This window comes from Manis javanica, chromosome 3 (assembly GCF_040802235.1).
Source record: "Manis javanica isolate MJ-LG chromosome 3, MJ_LKY, whole genome shotgun sequence".
Taxonomy (NCBI): Eukaryota; Metazoa; Chordata; class Mammalia; order Pholidota; family Manidae; genus Manis; species Manis javanica.
The window spans coordinates 104,654,588-104,680,516 of NC_133158.1; the positions used below are offsets into that span (position 1 = coordinate 104,654,588).

The 25,929-nt window shown below is 33.9% G+C and overlaps 1 protein-coding gene and 1 non-coding gene across 4 annotated transcripts in view; both read left to right on the forward strand.

Annotated features, from left to right (window-relative positions):
- Positions 1–25,929, forward strand: part of NCAM2 (neural cell adhesion molecule 2) — a 508,052-nt gene that overhangs the window by 228,373 nt on the left and 253,750 nt on the right. The gene's annotated exons all lie outside the window — the stretch shown is intronic.
- LOC118971406 (U1 spliceosomal RNA) lies at positions 3,103–3,266 on the forward strand. The gene has a single exon (XR_005059823.2). It is a non-coding gene; the product is annotated as a U1 spliceosomal RNA (small nuclear RNA).

Here is a 25,929-nt window from a genome sequence, read left to right on the forward strand (position 1 = left end):
AATAACAACGAATGATCACAGGCATTTTTCTGATAGAAAAAGACAATAGTGGTATCTTTGTATGATTAATTGATTTAAAGGAAGCATTATTGAGAAGAAAGCGAAACTGGAAGACTCAGGCAGTTTAAATATCCACTAAGTGGATATCTGTGATCCTTCAACTGTATACACAATGTGGTTCACCTAGTAATTTTTAATATACATTATTTTAATCTCCCAAACTGCAGTGAAGTAGATAATGTAAAGCAGTGCTTCTCATCCCTGGATGCCCATGTTAATTCCTTGAGGAGATATACCCACCCTCAGATTTCTGTTTCCATTGGTTGAAGCCAACAGCTTTTGATTGGTTTCTAAAAGGTAACATTCTGAAATGTATATTGCATTCTTCCATCTTTCTTATCAGATTAATATTGGATCTAATTATTTGATTCTGTGGTAATCACAAGTGCCAACTCTTTGTCTCTGATTAACGGAGGGTACTGAAGGGTGCAGACTTTAACCTGGTGTCCAAGAACACTCAGGATTTCATGTATTGAACTCTATTTAAATATAATTGATATTTTGGAACTCTTTTATTTATAGTTAATATTGCATTTATTTTTTTATTTATATTTTTATATAATTTGTAAATGCATGTTATATGCAAAATTTAATTGTATTATGCATATTACATGTATTTAATGTTTATATTTTATTTAAATTATAATTATGAAACAGTTATCATGGTGTTCAGTGAGTCATTGACACAACAATTTTTTAAAAAGTACCAATATTAAGGACTCCTGTGTAAGAGTAGTTTTACTTTAAGTTAATTGGCTCCTCACAGCTCTGGTTTTTGTTTCTTTGTTTGTTGTTTGTTTTCTTGTCTTTCTTGTTAATAACCAGCTGAATATCTGCTTATTTATTTATTTACTTGTTCTTGCATATTTCACTTAGGAAATCTAAAGAACTAGCCTCCATACTCTAGAACAATTTTCTGAAAGCTGTGTTAGGGGCTCAAACTTCTTATTCATGGATTTAGTGACAGTTATTTTGCCAGTCTCAAGTTGGTTAGGGGTATTGTTTCATAAAAACAGTAATAACCTCAGAGTAGTTTCTAATTGCTCATAAATCCCCTAGTAATATGACTCCTTTCTGGGTAAAAATTTGGCATTATATATTCCTGAATCTTCAGAGTCTAGAGCATTTCCTAACACATGGTAGATGCTCAATCGATACTTGATGAATAAAGGAAAAAAAACTTGAAATGATGGTGTTCTACTGCAGAGGTCCTGGGCAAGGCAGGACTGTGAGGGCTTCACAGGTGACTGGTTATTGCCTGGAATAATTCTTGGAATTTGAAACAAATGGAATTTAAAGGTTTTCCTGATTTTTTTTTTGTTCTGTCAGTGAGATTCAAAATTGGTTGATTTATAAAGGTAGAAGCTTGTTTTGGAATTAAGTTTACTAGTGTTTATTTTCTATGAGTTCTCCCTTTGGACCATACCAATTTAAAATTACTTATACCCATTACTTTTGTTTGTGTTACTTCTTATTAATTAACAAAAGATTTTAATTAACAAAAAATATTTGCCATGTTTTAACTCTGAAAGTTTATTCATTCAATAAGTGTCTATTGTGTATCAGCAGTATCTCCTGATATACTTGGTTACTACATATGTGCCATCATCATTTTTGAAATGTGGGTACTTACTGAGTCATAATTATTCTTTAAAAGTGAATCTACTATTGTCTTCTTTGTTTCTTACATTTTACCTTTAATCTCTGACTTTTACATCTACTACTACTAACATCTAAGCATGATAGTTATTCAGAGAGAACCATGCAAACAAAAAATATATAGAAAGTGGCTATTTATGGTACCTGAGACAGTTACTGCAGATATGGCCATATTTTATCTTTGAAATTTCCAATAGCTTTGTTATATTTGATAATAAACACACATTCTATAACCTTGTGCTACATAATTCACATAAATCAATTAGAACAAAGGGATTTATTTAGAACCTTCTTTTGTTCACTTCTTTTTTTCTGAAATAACATTTTAAACCCTGAGGTAACTTTTACAGTTGGAGAAAAGGCCACACTGGATATCAGATGTGGATTCTAACCAGTAATCTGATGGAGTCCTCTAACTGCAGCACTAAGGTTAAAATGGACCTCTTAGGTCTGCCATGCATATTTGCATAGACTGGATGAAATTGTCCACTTTATTTGAAATAACCTTTATTAGACTAGTGCTCTGTAACATATAGCAAAAGATTTTAGGAAAAGTGTTATATTGTCAGTTTATTCATATCACTGCATGCAACCACCTGGCAAACATTTTTCCTAACTGCTTTTTGGGTTGTTACATGAAGCAAGGAACTGCTGTAGCTCTCCTGACTGTAATTTCTACATTCATATAGGACTTATCCTTTGATAATAGTTACCTGCACATCCCATCTTTCTTTTATCTACTTTAAATCCTAGCTTTCCTTTTTATAAGCACATATATCATTCTTTGTAATGACAGCCATGTGTGATATTTGATGGAGGTTTGTATAAAATGATGTATTTAAATTTATATATATACATGTGTGGGTATGTATGTGTTTGTATCTATCTATATGATTGCATGTACATACCCTGTATCTGATGGGAAACATCCATTTCTTGTTCATATAATCTACTTTAATGATGTCAAATTGGTAGTATTTCACGAAGTGATAAAAACTCATATAATTTAATACTAAAACTGAACATTATTTTATTTCCTACATATGCCTTCAGCCTTTTTAATCATAATTTTCTTAAAAAACAGTGTTCAGTAGTTTACAACTCAGTGTTGCTATCTTCTTCAGCATGTCAGAACTGTGGACTAATCAACTGTGGACCTTTAAAATTATATTTCAATTTATTAGTGTCTGACACACTGATTGAATTAGAATATGCTCTAATATATTCTAGACATGTACTTTCTTTTCAAGTTTCTCACATCATTCTGATGTGCCTTAACTTTCTTGAGACCTACTGCTTTTTATGTAAATTACATCTTGTTTAAATATTGTTTCAAGTTTAGAGAATTTTTAGTAAATGATGATGTTAGAAGACTATACTTTTATACTTACCTGGCAGAGGAGAAACCATGATCAGGAAGGCGGTTTTTCCAGGTTGAGGCTCATCCATTGCACTCCGGATGTGCTGACCTGTGCAATTTCCCCAAATGCGGGAAACCAGACTGCATAATTTGTGGCAGTGGGGGACTGCATTTGTGCTTTACACTGGGCAAAGACAGAAAGAAAAAGAGTGTACTTTTTAAATTTAAAATAGAAAACTGTGAAATATAATTAACTCTATAAATTACCCATATTTATATGTTTGGCCACTCTAAAGGAATTTCCAAAATCCTTAGGTTTTAGAGAAACTTTAACATTTTAATCAACTTTAAGAGCACAATTAACAACTTACCCAGTTTCACATCACATAAAACACTATGCTCTTTTGGAAATAGTAGATAATTATCAACTATTGGTTGAATGAATGAATGGTGTTTAGAAGAGTAAACGGATGATAGAATGATGGTTATCTTGTGTTTCATAATGTTTTAATTTGCAGTGCATTATATTTCCCATTGTAGATGTAAATTCTTATTTATGTATTAATAAACTCAATTTGACTTCTTAATAGGATAGGTTTTCATAATATAAAGTTGTATGTGGGGTCTTGGAAACTTCTGTTATTACTCAACTCTTCAAACAATATTCAAAACTATTTAAATTATAGCTATATATGGACCAGTATAAAAGTCAGCCTACTTTATAGTTTATTCGCCTAATTCTTTAAAGCTATTTATGCTCCATAGTGCTGCTGTGACTTTACAGACAGACTCTTGAAACATGGTAAAATATCACAGCATCCTACTAAGTTTGAACATTTCTGTGCATCAGAAGAATATCCAGTAAATTCTTATGACAAATTTTTTTTAATAATCCATTTCTAGGATACTGACTTTCATGACTTCATGTTATAGGTGTTATTATATGCTTCTGCAACCTATAACGTCATGCTTAATAACTTACTTGATTTTGTCACAATTTGGAATTCAGGTTATTTTAAATTTATACTTTAATGTCTCAGCATATAAATTGGAGATAATGTAATTATTTTTGTAATGATCATTAAATAAAAGGATAAAAGCACTGATTCATTCAGTAGGAACCTAGTGGAATAACATAAAGTACTGGTTGGTTTGGTGTCTGTAATATTTAACAGTCAACAGATTATTATAGTTATTAAATAATGTCTTTGTACTAATATGAAGGAAAATTTGCATATGGATGAAGAGATAGCCAATATCTTTCTTTTGAATATACAAGGTATTTAATGATATCTAAATAAGCAAACATCATATTAATGGACATATCAGAATTTTAACATTGTCATTAGAATTTTTTTGAAGTGGGAAAGCTATACTCATCATTAAATATTAAAATAAAATAGGGTTTTTTTTTATGCCAAACAAAGTTCAAATAATGTTTGATGCACTTAATGAACTGAGTTTTAGCTATCTGACAAAGTAAAGTTCTGGGACAACTGACTCTTCTTAAGATTCAAAAGAACATGGACCACAGTAGTAGGTAGCATGAGTGCACTGTGAACTGTGATTTGGCTGTATATTAAATTACTACTGGTAGTTGAATTTCATCATGTTTTAGTTTTCTGTATTTAATTTGTAAAGTCTAGACTTAATATTTGTATGTTTTTAAGTATTAGACTTTACCAGCAGGGACCTAAGAAATATTTCCCTTTCAGTCATACTATAACATACCATACTATAATCCAGATACAGACCCTGTAGCCAAGGGAATGAGGCACTTTATTCTACAAAAGGGAGTGCTGGAAAGATTTACCAAGGTGTTGCCATTTGAGCTTCATCTTGGAAGATAAGCACATGTATGGTAGGCAAAGACAGGGCAAAGGAAAGGATAAGGACATTAAGACATCTAGAAAGACAAAAAGCCATGTGAAGGAGTGATAGAAATGTAGATAAATAATTGTTAAAGGCCTTTCATGCTAAGGGAACTTGGATTTTAGATGTTGTCTGTATGAATCCAACAAAAGCAAAAAGCACTAGAATGTAACCTTAACTTTTATAGTTCAGTTGTGTGCATACTGATTTTTTTTAAATTAAATCATGTTTTACATAACATCAGAATCCTGTTGGTTAAGGACCCATTGGAAGTGGAATGTAAATATTTCTGTAATGAAAATAAATTGTCCTATAATTTTTTAAGATATAAAATAAGGGAAACAGAAGGAAGACACCTTATAGATCCTATAAACTTATTTGTATGCATATACCATATAGCACAGATGAATCAGAATATTACATTAAAACACAAATTGTCCTATTAACTGGGGAGATCTTTAGCAAAGTTGAGTTTTAATTTAAAGAGTAGGAAGGAATGTGTACACTAGTGAATTCTGGCAGTCAGGAAGAAGCAGAGTGTCATCTAGTTTGTCTATGTCTTTGCCCAGTTTTCCTCTGACCAGGCAGTAGGACAAGGATTGACAGGTGGAACTGCAGTGCTTGATGGAAACTAAGGCCATTCTGTTGAATTTGTTGTGCCAAGTGGGGATCAAGGCTGGGACTCCAACACCAATGAGCAAAATCAGAACCTAGTTATTTGAACTAGGTTGTCATCAGGTAGGGTTTGCCCACAGGGAATCAAATGAGAACCTGATTGTTAGAAGCAGTACATAAAGTCATTATGAATCCACAAATTACTCTAACCTGCGTTGGTCACTTGAGTTATGGATTCTGTAGGCTTATTTGGTACCTATTCCAGATACTTACATGATTCAGAGAGTTAAGCTAATCAGTACAAGAAGACCTCCCCAAATGACAAAATATCAGATAACTCATCTGCATAGAAAGTGGGTGACTGCAAAACTACTTCTGTTAAAGGTAAACTGTATATCATCAAGGGTACACAAATGCTTAGGTATCCTCTTTTTAATATACTATGTCAAGAACTAAACCAAAATCTTGTTGCGCCATTTAAAGTCTTCCTTAAGAAAGATATTGTTCTCATTTTTCAAGTTAAATAAGTAAAGCCATGCCTTTGAACTCTGGAATAGCTCTGTTTAATACATTATTAACTTTTTGTGACTGTGAGCTTGAGGAACTGAATTATTAGAAGTATTGTGTTAGACCATAAGCCCCTTATGAAGTTAATTACAATGAGTTGCTAGAAAGAACTTTCTCAAGATATATTGAAGATATAACAATCTACAAATATTTCCAAGGTAAAAATTTGAGTAGAGGATTGTGTAAAATGTGAAATGTAACACTGGACAATGATATGTGACCTTGAATCAACTGACAATGAATAAAATAGAACATAATAAATAAACGTTTTAATTATCACTTTAAACCATTTTAATGTCTTCAGATTAATAAAATGCAGTCTGTATGAGGTAGCAAGGGAGGATAGAATTGTCTCTGTTGTAATATTAATACTAATTAGAAGATTTTGTAATATTAAGAATTTTATTTATAGTCTATTTTTAAATTAGGATGACCTTTGGTAAAATACTTAACATCTGTATAGTCTTAGTTTTTGTATGGAAAATACATAATTTTCAGCTCATCTTCAGTAGATATATTTTATGAAAGATCATATTTTGATTACAAAATAATATGAATGCTTGAAAAGTAGTACTATGTTGTGGAGATTATTATAGCAGAGACCTTAAGAAAAAAAATCTTGGATATTTTTACCCTGTAGCTACTTAGTTTATGCATCAAGATAACCATAGAAAAATAAGTGGCTATTCAGTTCTCAAAATTCCCAACATAAATTTTATCATTGCATCATTTCATCTCATATTCAATGAGTTTTTATATTCAACTGTGATTTCCTACTTAATTTATAAACATGTTTTATTTTCCTATGGTTTATGTTTAGTAAGGTAAAACTTGTTGAGATTGACCTAGAAATGTAATGGGTTAAACTAGATTTTTTTTTTCAAAGTTGGACTGGTACATTGGTGTCTCATCTATGCTGTGGTTTCAAATAAAAATAATTGTGACTCTGAATGTACAAATGTTGTACTTCCATGTGATTGCTCTATTGATACTTTGACATTTCCACTCCCAAAATCCTATTAAGAGATAAATTTAAGAACATGAAATGGTAATGGGAAAGTATTAAGAATTGATTACCAGTATCGGATGTCAATTGATGATAGGTTTAGCTTGCATTTTAAAGCATGGTGATGCACCTGGCAATGGGGAGCTCGTCTTGATGACCTGAGGCAGGCTGACAAAATAGGGAGACTTTCAGCCAGTCATGGAAGTGGATCCACCTACAAATGCATGGAGTCATGGCAGAAGTTGTCTGCCTTTTAATTCCATTGTGTTATAGCATGCTTTCATAAATGCTCTGAACCTCTGCTCTATATTGAAAAATAAAAGACAGTGTGTGTGTTCTACACATAAGATAACATAGTGAGGGCTGGTGTGTCTCTTCACAGGAAGACTGAGGATAAGGAGCAATGACAGACACTAGCATACCTCTATGCTCCAAAAAAGTGGTGCCTGCCACAATTTTCTCCCTTTCCCCATCAAAGGGAAAAAATAGCATGGTATTATGGCATAGAGAAGTAGATCAATATGCAAATAGAAGATCCTGAGGAATCTGTTCAGAGCATAGCCTCTGGGGAATTGCTCAGCAATATCTGAGAAGTAGGCTGGGGTTGGAAGTCTACGCTAATTTTCAGTTATAAATTCAAGAGCTCATGTCACTGTAATGGGTTTAGATGAGCAGATAGAAAATTTGCACCGTCTGCCATAAAATAGTGGAAATGCTGCAGTAGTTCAAATTGACCGTGCAATTCATTGTTTTCCCTCATCTCCAATCAAATCCATTTTTCCTTGAAAAATTTTATTAGGAAAATGGATTAACTTGGTAAGAATTTTATCAGTTGCTGGACATTGCCATTTTTGTGTTTACTGTACTTAGAGTAGGTAATAGATTATAAACATATAAAAAGTTTAACTGTAGTGTTTATTTACCAATTGTGATCATGCTAAGCTATCTTATCATTTGATGGTCATAACTTAAAGCTTTAATCACCTAGGTTTTACCAGCTGAGGAATTAATTTCTTTAACACTCTTTCAAATAGTGGATATTTAAGAGCACCAGTCCACTCCATGACTTACTTACTGTAGAAATCCTTCATGAAATAAAAATTCCTAAAAATTCAAGGAGAATAAGAGACCTAAAGGAGGTTTTTTTTTTTTTTTCTCTTTGATTGATTAGAATAAGTTTACTTGTATTAATCAACAGGCAGGTTCTCTTTGTTTACTGGAAAACAGAATGAAACATTCTATCTTGAAAAAGGGCAACCAGAGACATATTATAGAGGTCAGCTGGACAGTTGCCCAGGGCTATAATCTATAAGGAGTGTCAGAATGTCATTGAAGGGCAATGAGGTGGAGAGAACATCTTATTTACCCAATTTCCCTTGAGAGAGTATGTTCTGTAGTTGAAGGTAATCCTTTGGTAAGTCACCAGTGATGCTGGGGTAAAGTAGAGGTTGGGGAGACTGAGGAAAGTGGGAGATGGGGAGAAGCCTAAGGGGCCTTCTATGTAGGAGAGATACAGCGCTATTTAATCACTTTCCCCAAGCACACACACATACACACACACACACACACACACACACACACATATGCACAATGCTACCAGCAGTTCAGCAGTTCTTTCCCATCCTTCTTTCCTAAATCACTAAATAAATAATTCTTAATAATCATAAACTCTTCACTAAATAAACCTAAATACTGAATACTATAGTAAAAACTATGACTTTTTTTAGTTCAGCTTCAAGGTCAACACCATCCTTTCCCCAAATGTAGGCTTAGTAGTTGATTGGCAATTTCATCCACAATGTATAAAAACTTCTTGTTTAATAATAGTATATGTAATTTCTTGCAAAGTATTTTAATTATTAAAAACAGCATGCTTTCATATTCACCAGGCATTGTGATAATCCATAAGGAAGAAGCCTCATTTAGTCCTTACAACTATAGGTGACTTACATATGTTAAGAACTAGGATTTGACTTCATTTCAAATCTGGCCAACCCTAGAGGCCTTGGCACCTTCGCATTTTCCATGTATTTCAGGAAATAGCTTTAGTTTAGGTGTCATAACCCATAATTACACTTTACCATCTGGTGTGTTAGGAAGGATTATTTTGTTTTGCTTTGTTTTTAGCTACAGAAGCTAACTAGATAAAGAGGGGAAAAGAAACTGAAATATCTTACAGAGTGCATATTTCAGAAAGGAGAGAGCACACATTTTCTGAAAGAATACAAATGAAGTGTTGTTCATTTTCTGTCTTCTGTAGTCACTGCTTCTCTCCTCATTCTCCTTTTCAGTGTGTTCTCTCTCTGAAAATGGACTTTCTTTGCTCTATACTCCACATAGTAGAAAAATACATCAACTTCAGCCTGAAAGGTACTGGCCTCGCTAGATTATAAACCCTTGAGGAGAGAGACTTCCTAAGTCCCCTTCACCCATGAGCCCCAATTCTTTACAATAAATACTGGTGAAGATTCAGAGAAACTGAATCAATTGTACATTTTTGATTGATGATAACAGCTACTTTGGAAATGTAGTCTCTTTTAAGAGTAAGCAAGCAGCTGACCATATGACCCAACAATTTGCATCCTTGGTTATGTATTCCAGAGAAATGAAAACTTACATTCATATAAAACATGTGTGTAATGCTTGTAGCAGCTTTTTTGTAATAGCTGAAAACCGGATTCAGCTCAACTGTCTTTCAATAGGTGAGCAATTAAACTGTGGAACACATATGCATGGGAATACTACTCAATAATCAAAAGGAATGAATAAACTTTAAACAAGTTCAATGGATTTCAGGAAATTGTGCTGAAAAAAAAAGGCAAAATAAAGGTATATTGAATTATATTATCTAAAATTCTTGAAATGGCAAAATCCAGAAATGGAGAACAGATTATCGGTTGTCAGGATTAGGGATATTGGTGGGGAAGGATAGAGGAAAGTGTGTGTGTGAGTACAAAAGTCAAGAGGGCATATCCTTGTGGTGTTGCAAGCATCAGTACTGTCATCATGACTGTAGTAGTGGAAATGCAAAATTATACAGATGACAAAACTGTACCAAGCTTAATAAACACACATGTAATACATACAGGCACACACATATACACATACACAAATGACCATAAGCTAAATTGAGGGAGAATCAGTAAGATAGGAAGACTGTAACAATGATAATATCCATTTGTGATATTATACTATAGTTTTGCAAAACGTTATCATTGGGGAAGATGGCACAACGTGTACATGGGTATCTGTATTAGTTCTTACATCTCCATGTGAATCATCAATCTCAATTAAAATCTCAACTTAAAATGTAGATGACTAAATAAATAGTTATCCCATAAATGAATAAATCAGTTAATAACTTTTAGCTGTGTGTGAATCTATAATGACTTATGACTTGCCTTTTTTTACTTGCTTATTAATGACCTAAAATCACTATTAGATTTACTAGAAGCCTTCATAACAGTGATAGCGAATAGAAAGGTAAGCATTCCTCTACTGTTAATTGATGTAGTGTGTCTAACTTGTAACTTTAGTACTAAGTTCTGAGTTGTGAATTATTGACCAAAAAGTTATGCTAGAGTTTTAAATACTTTAAAGCTAAAGTTGCAATTTTTGCTTAAGGCTTCCCAGTCTTCTACTGATACATAAACAACATTCTTATACTGTTAAATTCATTAAATTATGAAGTTCATAATCTCTTATATACTAGGAAACCATACTGCTCACACTCGGAGTAATTCATGCTTTATCAAGAATTTTCAAGATAAGAACACTGAGGCAACTCTATTAGGAAGAGTGTTCTTGAGGTGTGCTCACATTACAGCATTTTTACTCCTTTTACCTAGGAAGAATCTTATTCTGTCTGGGGTTCATCACAGGCTCATTCCCATTTGAAAAAACATCCTGTAAATCTTCAGGTTTTATATGAACATGGCTGCCCATTATGTTAAAATGTCATATCAATGTACAGATATAACATCAGCTGACAGAAAACATAGTTGGACTCCAAATGCAGTCAAGCGATACATATCCTTTTTGTTGATATATTTTATTTGGGAAAAAACTGCCTGATGTAATAAACACATACACACAATGTTAGGGTGATTGTTTGAAGGACATTTCAATTATTCTACAAATAGAGCTCTTAGATCAACAGAACTGAGTAATTTTGACAGCTGCTACTAAATACACATATGCACCTGAAATCTTTGTGATTCATTTTTGGAGGACAGTACCTAAAAATCAATTTCTACTTTAAGCTCAACCTGCTAGAATATACCAAAGCTAAATTCTAAGTGTTTGCCTTTATTTTCCTTCCTTCTGTGAATGAATTTCACTTATACTAAAGATGTGTAGGAAGTGAAGCTCATCGGACTGTGTGGGTGTTTTTTGTGCTTTCCACTTGTTTTTGTGCAATTTTCCAATTTTTGAGAATCGCAGCTTTCCAAGTAAAGCACTTTATGAAAAATGTTAGTGGGGTCCAGATTGTTGAAATAAGTATGGTAATTATCCATACTTTGCATTCTTTGGTAATGTCAGTATTTCTACATAGCCACCTCCAATTTTCTTTCCATGATATCTCATTTCTGTGAAGTACTTATTAAATTATGCAACATGTAATGAAAAATTAATTCGAGTAAAGTCCTCTTTTAATATGGAAGTCAGGACAATTGGCTATTTAACTGTGCTATCTTAAATTTTAAGTTTCTTTTTCCCATCCCAAATGATTATCTTTAGCTCCTGAGAAATTACTAAAAAGTGTTATTTCTTGATACAACCTGCTATGCTATCAGCCAAGGCATTATAAGGAAGGAGGAATATTTGGAATCAAGCTTTAGACCTTGAAATATACTTTGATATGAGCATTAAAGGTATCAACAAAATGATGATTGCTTCAAATAAATCAAAGAAGTTGTAAAGAAAAAAAATGAAATTAGGATTGGTTTATTAGAATGACTTAAACTCTGATATAATCAATTTTAGCTTGAAGTAGCACTAGAAAAACTCTTGGTAGGAGGAGTGTTGTAATTCTGGAAATATGTTAATTTCAGGAGTCTTTTGAATACATTTAACAATATGAAACATTGAAAATGAGAAGCTAATATTGAAGTTTTACTGATCATTATATTTGTGATGATCAAAGCCTAAAAACAGAAAAGAAAATGAAAACTATGATGATGGTGGAGTATAGGGAACTTACATAGAACCAACCCCAGAAGTTAAGGGTATTTTAAGAGAAGTGCCATGAATCTAGTGAACTTATGTGCTTAAGAAGTTCTATATGTGTATGTGTTCACTTTTCTGCAGAATAATACATACTCATACTGTATCAAGAACTTTCAGGATAAAATGATTTTGGCAATGAGCTATAGAGACATTTATATTAAAGTAGAAACACTGTTAGGAAGTGTTTGAAAAAGACATGTAAGGATTATTTTCAGTGCCAACAGTTCATTAAAAAGTTTTTCTTAAATATTGCTCTGATAAATAAATAAAAGATTGCTTATGTAAAAGCATATAGATATATATGTAAAAGGATACAAATATGTATGTGTATATATAAATATACATGTATGTATATATATATGTGTATCTCTATATCTATGCATGTATACATATATATGTGTGCATGTGTCCAGGGTTGTAAGATATTTGATAAAGAGGCCATGGAGGGAAAAAAAGTCAGTCTGATAACAAAATCTTTGATCTCTTTTTCCTGCCACTTTCCATTTGGATGGGGAGAAATGTAAGTGATAGAAGGCTGATAAAATAATTATTTTGATAACATAAGCAGGTACTATCCATTTCCCATACCTTTGGGTCTTAGGCCTACTCTACCCAAGACAATTTTTAGCTTGAGATTTTAACAGAGATAGTCTAGAATTATTCAGTAAGTTTTGCCTGTGTGCCAGCCACTGTGCTAGGCATCAGTAAAATATCAGGTAGTCAAAAAGCCAGACACTTAATTATCAGGCTTAGGAGTTTGTAACACCTGGGAAAGAAAAATCAACCAAGAACAGAAGCATAAACAGCACAAACTGAATAAATGGAGTATGTTGAGGAAGAGTGAATAAAAAATCAGAACACATGTAAGATACTGCTGTGTTTTTGTAGGGTGTAATTTATCACCTTTTTTCCTCCCCTGTGAGTTACAAACCAACTGAAAATGGACATGGAGTTGGACAGATGGAGAACAAAACTTCAGCTTTATTTCTGTGAAAACTGGTTTGGAGGACATGACCTTTTTCTGTGGCCACAGTCCGGCTTCCTAATACTTGTTTTTTGAGATGAACTTTATCCAGAATTGTAAGCCTGCCCCAGGATTGGACTGTAGAATACAGCAGAATGCATTGTCCTACCCAGCAAGGAGTTGAGCCACACATGTCCATTTCTTTTTCACTAGCTTATCAATCTTATTACACCATTCTTTTCTTGGTCATGATGAATAAGGGGATGGAGACAAGAGGTAGACTTGTCCTTTCAGCACATGATCTGGCTGAGCACTGGAATGAGAATTCCTTTCCTCTAGAAATGTCAAGAGTGGTTCTTCAGGCTTTCCTGAATGGAAAACTCAGTCCTACCACCACATGGAACTGAATTTTAGAAACAATCCTAGAACCTCAAGGAAAGAGCACATCCCTGTTAGCACTTTGACTAGCTCTGTGCAGATACTTGCTAAAACTTCTGAGCTGCGGAAACTGTGAGGTAACAAATAGGTGTTGTTGAAGCCACTAAGTTTGTTCAGTAGAAACCTAAGACATTTGACAAATGCATTTACAACATTCTTTTACATAGGATATACTTGTGTTTGTAAGCGTGACCAAGCTGCTGAACCAAGAGCAGTCCAGTGCAGAGAAAACTTAGTTACCAGATTCTATAGAGCATATACTGAAATAGCAATAAAAGAATTATTTTTACTTTAAAGGTTCACGACCAAGTACACTTTCAGCCCTCTTGGAGTTATAGTTCATTGCTGTATAGACTTTCCCATTGATGATTTGCACTTTGGAAAAATATTCAGAGTTTAGAAGTTGTGAGGAAATAAACCAAAAATGTGGCCTAATCCTAGTGTGCAGGGTAAGCTAGCTCAGCTGTGTTGTTTCACTCAATGCATAGCTTTATTTGTTTTTAAAGAACTGCCGAAAACTATCCTTATACTACCTAAAATACCTAGTATATTTTTGAAGGTAAATTTTCTTCCAGAGTTTTGAGGTTCTTTTGATGAGGGAAAGCTCAAAAACAACAGACAACAGTAAGATTCATGTTCTGTGTTCTTTCTGTGAACCAAGCTACCATTATCTTCCCTTTCCCAGACATATGCCAGCATGTCAGTACCCTGCATTTTGGACATTTGGAGGACTTAGATTTATTGATATGTAAAGAAAATGAGACAAGATCTTTATAGGAAAACATTGTTTTTGCTACCACATGTCCTAAGTTTTTAGAACATAGAGTGGGTTGAAATCTTTGAAGATCCTCTTATAAGCTACCAGTTACAGGTGAGACATGGAGACCCAAAGATTATGAATGTTTTGCTCAAGATCAGCAGCCTCAGTGTTTTCTTTTTCATATTTTTGCCACTGCAATGCTCACTAAATTCATCTATATATTATCTTAAAAAGGAGAGGAAAAATAGCATATATGTGGATATTTAATGAGCAAAATATGCCTCTTTGCAAATCTATGGTAAAAGTGAAAATTTTTACATAATAGCTTCTAAATGGAAACCTCTTTAGCTAATATCTAATAATTTAAATTTCTCCCATTAGAAATCAAACCACTCTTTTAGAACACCCATGATCTTCCACTTTTTCTTCTCCTGTAAGAGGCAGCAGATGTCCCCTCTTTTATTGGGCAACAGGTGTTGCAAACTAGATAGTGAATAGTTGTGTTAAAGGTTTTGTAGGCAGAATAGTGTCTTCCCCCAAACCGTCTCTGTGCCTAGAAATGGTGGATATGTTATATTACACGGCAAATGGGAAATAAAGTTGTAGGTAAAATTAAGGCTGCTAATCGGCTAGCCTTAAAATACAAATTTTCCCCTAGAACCCTCAGAAAGAAATATCCCTGCTGACACCTTAATTTTAGCCCAGTAATACCTGTATCAGACTTCTGACTTACAGACTATGCATTTTTATTTAAAGAACACCAAATTTGTGATAATTTTATTACAGCAGCAAATAGAATATTAAAACAAAAGTAAGTCTCATGTTATTAATTTGGTTCCACTAAATTTAAAACGTTGATTTACTGAAGTCCCTTCGAAGGAACTTTATCTCCTCATCCCACCCTTTTGTTGATTCTCTTCTTCTCTACCTCCCATATCTATTTTCATTAACTGATCCTTTGACACGCACCCTTCGTGAATCTCACAATGTAATATGCACAGAAATCCCCATCTTATATGTTAAAATGTAGGTTCTGTTTCAGTCAGGGTGGGGCCTTGTATTCTGCATTTGTTACAAGCTGCTGGTCTACAGATCATACTTTGCTACCCAGCATGAATCAATTTGCCACAGATGGAACTACCTTCAACCTTCTAGCTGAGTCATATATAATTATTATTATTTTTTAAAGAACTGGTTAATAGGCTTATATATATTGTTTACTTTAAAATGACTGGTTAATAAACTAATATATATTATATATATGAAACAAAGCCACATTTTTGGAAAATTCTCTTATGTGCTAGGAATTCTAAAGCTCTGACTCCATACTGAGGGAATAAATGTATTTGAGAAATTAAGTAACATCATCAGAATTAGAGTTGAATGTGAAAATCTTCAAAACATTGTGCTACAAAGTACCATAGTACTTATTAAAAACAACAACAAAAGTCTGGGTACATTTGTGCATGGTTTGTAAAACAAAACTTTGACAACTAGTGATTAGTCTTTAGAGATGGGTACTGGAATATGAAATTTCTCTTGCAGTATACCTTTTCAACTGACATGCTCTGCAGAATTCATTACAGGTGATCAAAATCAACTGACTGTGTCTGCTATCATGACCAAGCGCAAAGACCACCACTTCCCTTTGAAAGTCAGCATTCATCTTCACAAATAGTCATTACCTCGAAGGAGGGCTGTAGTTAGATGGTGGTAAAAGAAGTAATAACTGCCCAGCAGTTCCAAGAGGTGATCTAAATACAGCAGGATGTGTCACATCATGGTTTCAGTTATCAAGGGGCTGTTTAAAAACCAGTATTTAGATCTCCTCCCAGATCAAGTAAAGTAGAATCTCTGTTAGTAAGCCTAAAGAATTAGTAGTTTTTTAAAAGCTTTCCAGTTGTTTCTAGCAGTCCTCCAGTTTAGGGCTGCAGTCCATTGGTCTGGAGTGGCACTGTCTGCATGTGATATTAGGCACTTGACATATATGTAGTTTGAATTAAGATGTTCTATAACCATAAAAACACACAAATTTTGTAGGTTTAATATGAAAAATGAATGTAAAATACCTCAGTAATTTTTATAATGATTACATGTTGAAATAATGATTTGGATATATTGGGTAAAACAAAATGTGTTGTTAAAAATAGCATCTGATTATTTTCATTTTTATTACTATAGCTGCTAGAAACTTTAAAATTATTTATGTGGCTCATGCTTGTGACTTGCCTAATACTTCCATTCAATGATGGTCTAGCAAGTCATAAACTCTTCTAAATTGTTGGCCCCCAGAGCACCTCTCTCTTCTGCTGTTATTTCACTCTTCCTTTTTAATGTATTTCAAACTGCTACATGCTCAAGCCATTCTACAGCTACTTTAGTATACATTGATTAAATCAAGTCATTTATTACAGACATCTTTAGGCTTCCCTATAAAACTTCTCTTCTTCCTATTCCTCAAGTAATATATAAACTCCAAAAATTATGGGGTCATGATTTAATTGGTTATAGTCATTAGAGTTTCAGTGCATACTTGAGTGTGATATACAGCAATATTCTACAAAGAACAATTGTAAGACAAATCCTCCCTCCAAATATAATAATTGAAGAAACACTGATTATTACATATTGATAAAGTAATATTGGAAAATCTCTCTCTTTTAAGGAAAATGATCATAGCTTCATGTGTTTGAGAGGAATATGGTGACCTGGGATTATTTATACAGTAACTACTTGTGTTTTTGGTATTCTCTTTATCTGCCTTTATTTTCTTCTCTATCCTTAATTCCACTCATATTTATTGAGGAGTGGGAGAACATAAACCATAAACCCTTAAGATTGTAATCAGGTGAGCTAGACAGATTATATTATTCTTCCTCTAATTCCCTCTTAGTCAGTCTCCTTTTATGAGAAAAATCCAAGGAAAATATTATGTAATCTTTAATTCTCTCTTTCATTTTTTCTTATACTCTTTCTTTTGGGACATGATGCTTTATTGATCCATGTGAAGCCTGGCTGTTATATTCTGTATTGTTCATTACTTCTATTTTTCTTTTTTAGAAGAGTAATATATTTTCCAACTAATACATGAAATTGAGTTTCTTTTCATATTTCTGCTAAGAACCAAAATCATCCACATCTGGGGAGTATATGTATGCTTATGTACATTTATAACATACACACATTTATTGTATTAGTCATGATATTTTATACACAATCAGACTCAGTAAGATACACACACATATATATATATATCAGTATTGTTTAATGTGGTGGCAAGGGAAGTCCCTCAACTCAGTGGCTCTCGTATACACACCAAATCTACATCTACATAAAGAAAAATTTTTCTCTGAAAAAGACTTGAAACCACCTGAACAGCTCATCCACAAAAAAGGATAAAAAGGCTACATCAAGATAGAGAGGAGAAGGAGAGAAGTGAACTTCTCGAAAACCACACTTCCAGCACAGTGATCCATTAGTGGGGGGCATCTCACAAATATGGATCATGTCTCTAAGGAGTGAGGGGTTTGAGCCCTGACTCTTGGGCCTTGCACCAGACAGATGAGCACCCAAAACATCTGGCTTTTTTATCCAGCAGACAGAAGGGGTTGCAGGAAACCAAGACTCCACTTTTAAGGGTGTCATCCACAAGCTCACTTGCCCTGGAACTTAGCACAAAAACAGCAGGTTGAGTAGTGCTAGAACACATGTGAAGGATATTCACTGGCTTATATGGAAGCATCTGTTGGAGAGTCAGGGAACTGTTGGAACTCACTCCAGGGACAGAGGTGTCTGTGCAAGCAATTTCTGCACTGTCCTACCTTGCTAGTACTGCTTGCCCTGCCCTGTACTCTCCCACAGTCCCACGGCACTAAACCTGGTGGCTGGATGTTACCTGGCCTGGCTGCCTCATGGATCCACCCTTCCAAAGCCAGTGGGCAGGCTGGCTCAGCTGGGCACTCTCCCAAGGCTCTGCCAAAGCTGGTGGTTGAGTGAAGTCTGCACAGGGGACACCCCTTGAACGCCTGTCTCTGGTGGCCTGAGCTGCTTGTCGTTCTGGGCTCCATGGGATGAAGTCATCATAAGAACAGTTCTTGGAAGACTACCACCCCTAGGGCACCATACAAACAGCAGATCGAAACATACCCCCGGTGTTCCTGTGACCACTCCTTAAAGACTGGAAAAGATAGCTGTTTCATCTGATATATAGAAATACAGAGTCAAGCAAAATGGTGAAACACAGGAATACGTTCTAAATGAAAGAACAAAAGAAAACCCTGAAAAGTCAAACCTTAATGAAGCCAAGACAAGAAATTTACCTAATAAAGAGTTCAAAGTAATGGAAATAATGATGCTCACTGATTTTGGAAGAATAGATAAATACAGAGAAAACTTCAACAAAGAGATAAAATATATAAGAAAGTCCAAAACACAAGGAATAGAGAGAAAGAATACAATAACTGGACTAAAAAATAAACTAGAGGGGCTCAACAGCAGACTAGATGAAACAGAAGAAGGGTTCAATGATCTGGAAGATGTGGCAGTTGAACTCACCCAAACAGAACAGCAAAAAGAAAAAGTAATTTTAAAAAGTAAAGATATTTTAAAGGACATGTAGGACAAAATTAAAATTTTGAACAATATTCATATAATGTTGTCCCAGAAGGAAAAGAGAAAGAGAAAAGGAGAAAAAATTTATTTGAAGAAATAATGGCTGGAATTTTCCATAATCTGGAGAAGGAAATAGATATCCAAATTCAGGTATCTCAGAAGTTCCAAATGAAATCAACCAAAGGAGATCCACATGAAGGCACAATATAACAAAAATGTCAAAAAAGTAAAGATAAAGAGAGAATCTTAAAAGCAACAGGAGGAAAGCAACATGTTACATACAAGAGAACCCACACAAGATAATCAGATTTTTCAGCAAAAATTTTGCAAACCAGAAGGGATGATATATTCATGGTATGATATATTCAAAGTACTGAAAGGAAAATAACCCCAGTGAAGAATACTCTATCCAGCAAGGTTATCAATCAGAATTAGAGAGAGAAAGATATTTCTAGCTAAGCAAAAGCTAGAAGAGTTCCCCACCACTACACTGGCCTTACAAGAAATGTTAAAGAGACTTATTTAAGCTGAAAAGAAATTGTACTAATAAGTAATAAGAAAATATCTAAACATAAATATCTCACTAGTAAAGATAAATATATGTAAAGCTATTGCACTAATCACTTGTAAAGCCAGCATGAAAGTTAAAAGATAAAAGTGTTAAAAATTCTATAACTACAACCAAATGATTTCACTCATATGTGGAGTATAAGAACAAAAGAAAACTGAAGGAACAAAACAGCAGCAGAAGCACAGAACCCAAGAATGGACTAACAGTTACCAAAGGGAAAGGGACTGGGGACGATGGGTGGGAAGGGAGGGATAAGGGCAGGAAAAAAAGAAAGGGGGCATTACAATTAACATGTATAGTGTGGTGGGGGGCACAGGGAGGGCTGTGCAACACAGAGAAGACTAGTAGTGATTTTACAGCATCTTACTATGTTGATAGACAGTGACTGTGAATGGGGATGTGGGGAGGACTTGGTGAAGGGGGGAGCCTAGTAAATATAATGTCCTTCATGTAATTGTAGATTAATGATACCAAAATCAAATTTTTTAAAAAATACTATAACTACAATAATTAAGGAATATATAAAATAAAAGATGTAAAATGTGACATCAAAAATATAAAACATAGGAAGAGGGAGTGAAAATGTGTGGTTTTAGAATGTGTTTAAACTTGCTCTCAGCTTAAAATAAACTAGTATATGTGTTGACTGGTATGCATAAGTCTAGTAGTAACCACAAAGCAACAAGTATAGTAGATACACAAAAGATAATGAGAATATAGTCTAAACATAGCACTAAAGTAAGATATCAAACCACAAGGTAAGAGAGGTACCACAACAAAAAAAATCAAAGGAAAATAAAAAAATACCTTAGAACAAATTAAATTGAAAATATACCAAACATGCATCCAAAGCAATCTTATAAGGGATATTCATAGTAAAAAAGTCCTACCTCAGGAAACAAGGAAGATCTCAAAGAAAAAATCTAACTTTATACCTAAAGGAACTAAGAAAACTAGAATAAATGAAGCCCAAGTTAGTAGAAGGAAGGAAATAATAAAATCTCAGGAACCATAAAATCTCAGATAGCCAAAGCAGTCTTAACAGAGAAAAACAAAGCTGGAATCATCACACTTCCTGATTTTAAACTATAGTACAAATTATGGTAATCAAAACAATATGGCATTAAAGACACACACACAGATCAATGTTATAGAATATAGAGCCCAGAAATAAACTCATGCATATATGCTCAATTAATTTACAACAAAGGTGGCAAGAATATCCAGTGGAAAATAACAAGTCTTTTTTATTTAATGGTGTCTAGAAACCTGAGCAGCTCCATGGTAAAGATTGAAACTGGACCACTATCTTACATCATACACAAAAATTAACTCAAAATGAATTAACGATCTGAATATAATGCCACATACCATAAAACCCTGAGAAGAAAACAGGTAGTAAGCTCCTTGACAATATATTTTTGGATGTTACTACATAGGCAATGGCAACAAAAGCAAAAATAAGAAAACTGGGCTATAGCAAATTAGAAAGCTTCTACATTGCAAAAGAAAACATAAGCAAAAAGACAACCTACTGAATGGGAGAAGATGTTTTCAAATCATATATTTAATAAGAGGTTAATATCCAAAATATATAAAGAATGAATATAACTCAATAACAAACAAAAGTGATTTAAAAATGGGCAGAAGATCTGAATAGATATTTTTCCAAAGAAGGCATGCAGATGGCCAGCAAGCACATGTAGTCACTAATAATCAAGGAATTATAAAGCAAAACCACAATGAGTTACCTGTAAGAATGGCTATTATCAAAAAGACAAGAAATAATAAATGTTGGTAAGTATATGGAAAAAAAAGAGATCCCTTTTGCATTGGTGTTGGGAATGTAGACTGGTATAGCCACTATGTAAAACAGTGTGGAGGTTCCTCAAAAAGTTAAAAATATTACTACCATATGATCAGAAATTCTACTTTTGGGTATTCAAAGAAAATGAAAGCACTAATTTTAAAACATATATGCACCCCTATGTTCATTGCAGCATTATTTGTGATAGCCAAGATTTGGAAAAAACTTAAGTGTCCATCAATAAATAAATGGATAATAAAGATTTTGTGTGTGTGTGTGTGTGTGTGTGTGTAATGGAATACTACTCAGCCATAAAAAATAATATAGTCTTGCTATTTGTGACAACACTGACCAATTTTGAGGGGGTTAAGTTAAACAAGTCAGATAGAGAAAGAAAAATACTATGATCTAACTTACTTGTGGGATATATATTTTTTAAAAATGATCAAATAAAATAAAGCCAGACTGATAGATAGAGATAAGTAACAGACTGATGGTTTGCAGAAGAGAGTAGGTGAACTAGGATAATGTGATCAAGAGGTACAAACTTTCAGTCATGAAATCAGTGTCATAGGGATGCAACGTACAGCATGGTTTATACCAAGTTTATATGGAGAATACAATATTATATTGCATATAATATAACATATGGTGATGGAGGAAACTAGCTTATTTTGGTGATTATTTCAGAGTATATACAAATATCAAATCATTATATTATACACCTGAAATAATGTAATATGATATGACAGTCCTCAAAAAAATAGGATATATGCATGTATATGAATGAAATAGATTCATTCTAAAGAATTAGAATGCATTTGGGGCTTGAAAGTCTGAAATTTGTAGGACAGGCTGTTAGGTTGGGAGCTCAAATAAAATTCTGTGTTACAGTCTTGAAAATTATATTTTTGAGGACCGTAATACCTTCTACTTATTGGATGAAGCCCATCCATATGAGGGCAATATCCTTTACTTAAACCAACTAATTGTAAACATTGCTCAAATCTACAAAAGGCCTTCACAGCAACATTTAAACTAGTGTTTGATCAAACAGCCAGCACCGTGGATATCTAGAGAAGTAAACACATGAAGTGTGTATGTATATATATACATATAAAGGTTTATAATAGAGTTACTATATTCTGAAGTGATTAAAAGCCTGAAATGGTAAAGTATCTAAATAGTTAGGTGTCTTAAATCACACCAAAATCTACACACACACACACACACACACACACACACACACACACACACACAAAACTTTCTGATTCTATTAAATCTCAGAATCATAGAAATACCAAGTTTATATGGACAATACATAATTTTATGCTCCCATTCACTGAATCGTGGGGTCTGTAAGAGAATATAGCAAAACAAAACTCAATCATGATTAACATATATTATAAAATCAGTATTATACATTTGTGAGATCATTAGATGTAATCCAAAAACACAGGTCATTTAGAAGTATTCTTATTAAAATAAGTAACATTTAACCACAAAAGGCCCCGCATAGCCAAAGCAATCCTGAGAAGGAAGAATAAAGCAGGGGGATCTTGCTTCCCAACCTCAAACTCTACTACAAAGCCACAGTAATCAAGACAATTTGGTACTGGCACAAGAACAGACCCACAGACCAGTGGAACAGGATAGAGAGTCCAGATATTAACCCAAACATATATAGTCAATTAATATATGATAAAGGAGCCATGGACATACAATGGGGAAATGACAGCCTCTTCAGCAGCTGGTGTTGGCAAAACTGGACAGCTACATATAAGAGAATGAAACTGGATCATTGTCTAACCGCCAAAAAACTAAATTCGAAATGGATCAAAGACCTGAATGTAAGTCATGAAACCATAAAACTCTTAGAAAAAAACATGGGCAAAAATGTCTTGGACATAAACATGAACAACTTCTTCATGAACATATCTCCCCGGGCAAGGGAAACAAAAGCAAAAATGAACAAGTGGGACTATATCAAGCATAAAACTTCTGTACGGCAAAGGACACCAGCAATAGAGCAAAAAATCATCCTACAGTATGGAAGAATATATTCACAAATGACAGATCTGATAAAGGGTTGACATCCAAAATATATAAAGAGCTCACACACCTCAACAAACAAAAAGCAAATAATCCAATTAAAAAATGGGCAGAGGAGCTGAACAGACAGTTCTCCAAAGAAGAAATTCAGATGGCCAACAGACACATGAAAAGATGCTCCACATCACTAGTCATCAGAGAAATGCAAATTAAAACCACAATGAGATATCATGTCACACCAGTAAGGATGGCTACCATCCAAAAGACAAACAACAACAAATTCTGGCAAGGTTGTGAAGAAAGGGGAACCCTCCTACACTGCTGGTGGGAATGTAAATTAGTTCAACCATTGTGAAAAGCAGTATGGAGGTTCCTCAAAAAGCTCAAAATAGAAATACCATTTGACCCAGGAATTCCACTTCTAGGAATTTACCCTAAGGATGCAGCACTCCAGTTTGAAAAAGACAGATGCACCCCTATGTTTATCGCAGCACTATTTACAATAGCCAAGAAATGGAAACAACCTAAGTGTCCATCAGTAGATGAATGGATAAAGAAGATGTGGTACATATACACAATGGAATATTATTCAGCCATAAGAAGAAAACAAATCCTACCATTTGCAACAACATGGATGGAGCTAGAGGGTATTTTGCTCAGTGAAATAAGCCAGGTCGAGAAAGACAAGTATCAAATAATTTCACTCATCTGTGAAGTATAAGAATAAAGAAAAACTGAAGGAGCAAAGCAGCAGCAGACTCACAGTATCCAAGAATGAAGTGACAGTTTCCAAAGAGAAAGGGACTGGGGAGGACGGGTGGGAAGGGAGGAATAAGGTTGGGGGAGAAAGGGGGCATTATGATTAGCATGTATAATGGGGGGGCACAGGGAGGACTGTACAATGCAGAGAAGAGAAGTAGTGAATACAGCATCTTCCTACACTGATGGACAGAGACTGTAATGGGGTATGTTGTGGGGACTTGATGATGGGGGAGTCTAGTAAACATAATGTTTCTCATGTAATTGTAGATTAATGATAGCAAAATAAAAATAATAAGTAACATTTAATATTTAATGTAACTGCAGAATTGTTGGCAAAAAATCACATATTTGGAGTAACTTATTAGGAAGTATAGAATAAGGACAACTACTCAAGAAGGTTTATTTTGGAATACTCTGTAGTTACAGAAAGTAATATAGTTCAGGTGAGGGCTTCCGTATTAGCTTGGGGGAAAACCATACAGTATCATTTCAGTTCACTAAACAAATCTGAATGTTCTGGCTTCAAATCACTTGTCTCCTCATTCAAACATTGTAATTACATTATGTAATATTCATTGGATTGTAGAACAAGTGTAATGTATTTACTTTTTATTTAGTTGTGGGATATAAAATGTCAACTAGCCCTTCATGTATTTGGTCTTATCAACATATTAAGTGCATTTCATTTACAGCTTTCTATGTTTCCCTTACATATTTGAATGTTTCTATCCATTTTGGCTTATTTCTTTAGCATCATTCATCTTTTTCAGCCTTTGGGTTCATGAAGTTGGATTTTATACCAGTGAATAAGTTAGAGATAGTTCTGAACAGCTATATAATTTTATCCACTAAAGCATTGAATTTCCTTATATGTTGGTAATAATGCCTATTAGAACACATCATAAAATGATTTACATTAATGCCAATTTCACAAAAACTAAGTGAATATAGTGGAAGGAAGACATAATGAACTAGTTGGTATGAAAATCATTAGCAAAATAAAGCTAAAAGATTTTAAAGTGGAATAGCTTCACAGTTTTTTAAAGCAGCACTTCATTATAACAATTCAGGCAGAATCCCATGTATATTTGATAACAACACAAAAAATGGGAGAAACAGTGTTATGTTTTTAAATGTATGGACACTTTACTGCCCTTGTAGCTTTGACTGCAGTCTATTGACCTGAGCAATAAGCTTTTAAAGTTATTAAATTTTGATGTCACTGTTGGAATACTGATTAAGCAAGAAAAAAAAATAGCCTGGTAAATGTGAATTTAAGTCCTTCTTTTAATAGTTAATGACTGTAATAATCTCCTTCAAACTTTAAGAAGTCTAACCTATAAAATAGGGAAAGTGTATTTTCTACTTGGTTGTGATTAAATATGACTGAATAATTGTTTTCCTATGATAAATATTCACTCTGTAGTGCCTATACTAATAGATAAATAATTGCCACTTTTGTATTGTTTATATAGCATAAATACATACATTCATACATACATACTGTCTTGCAAATGGATTTCAGCCCTGGGCAAGTTCGCTATAGATTCACTGTGACCAAAAAATTGACAACAAAACGTTCTTTGGGGTGAAAGA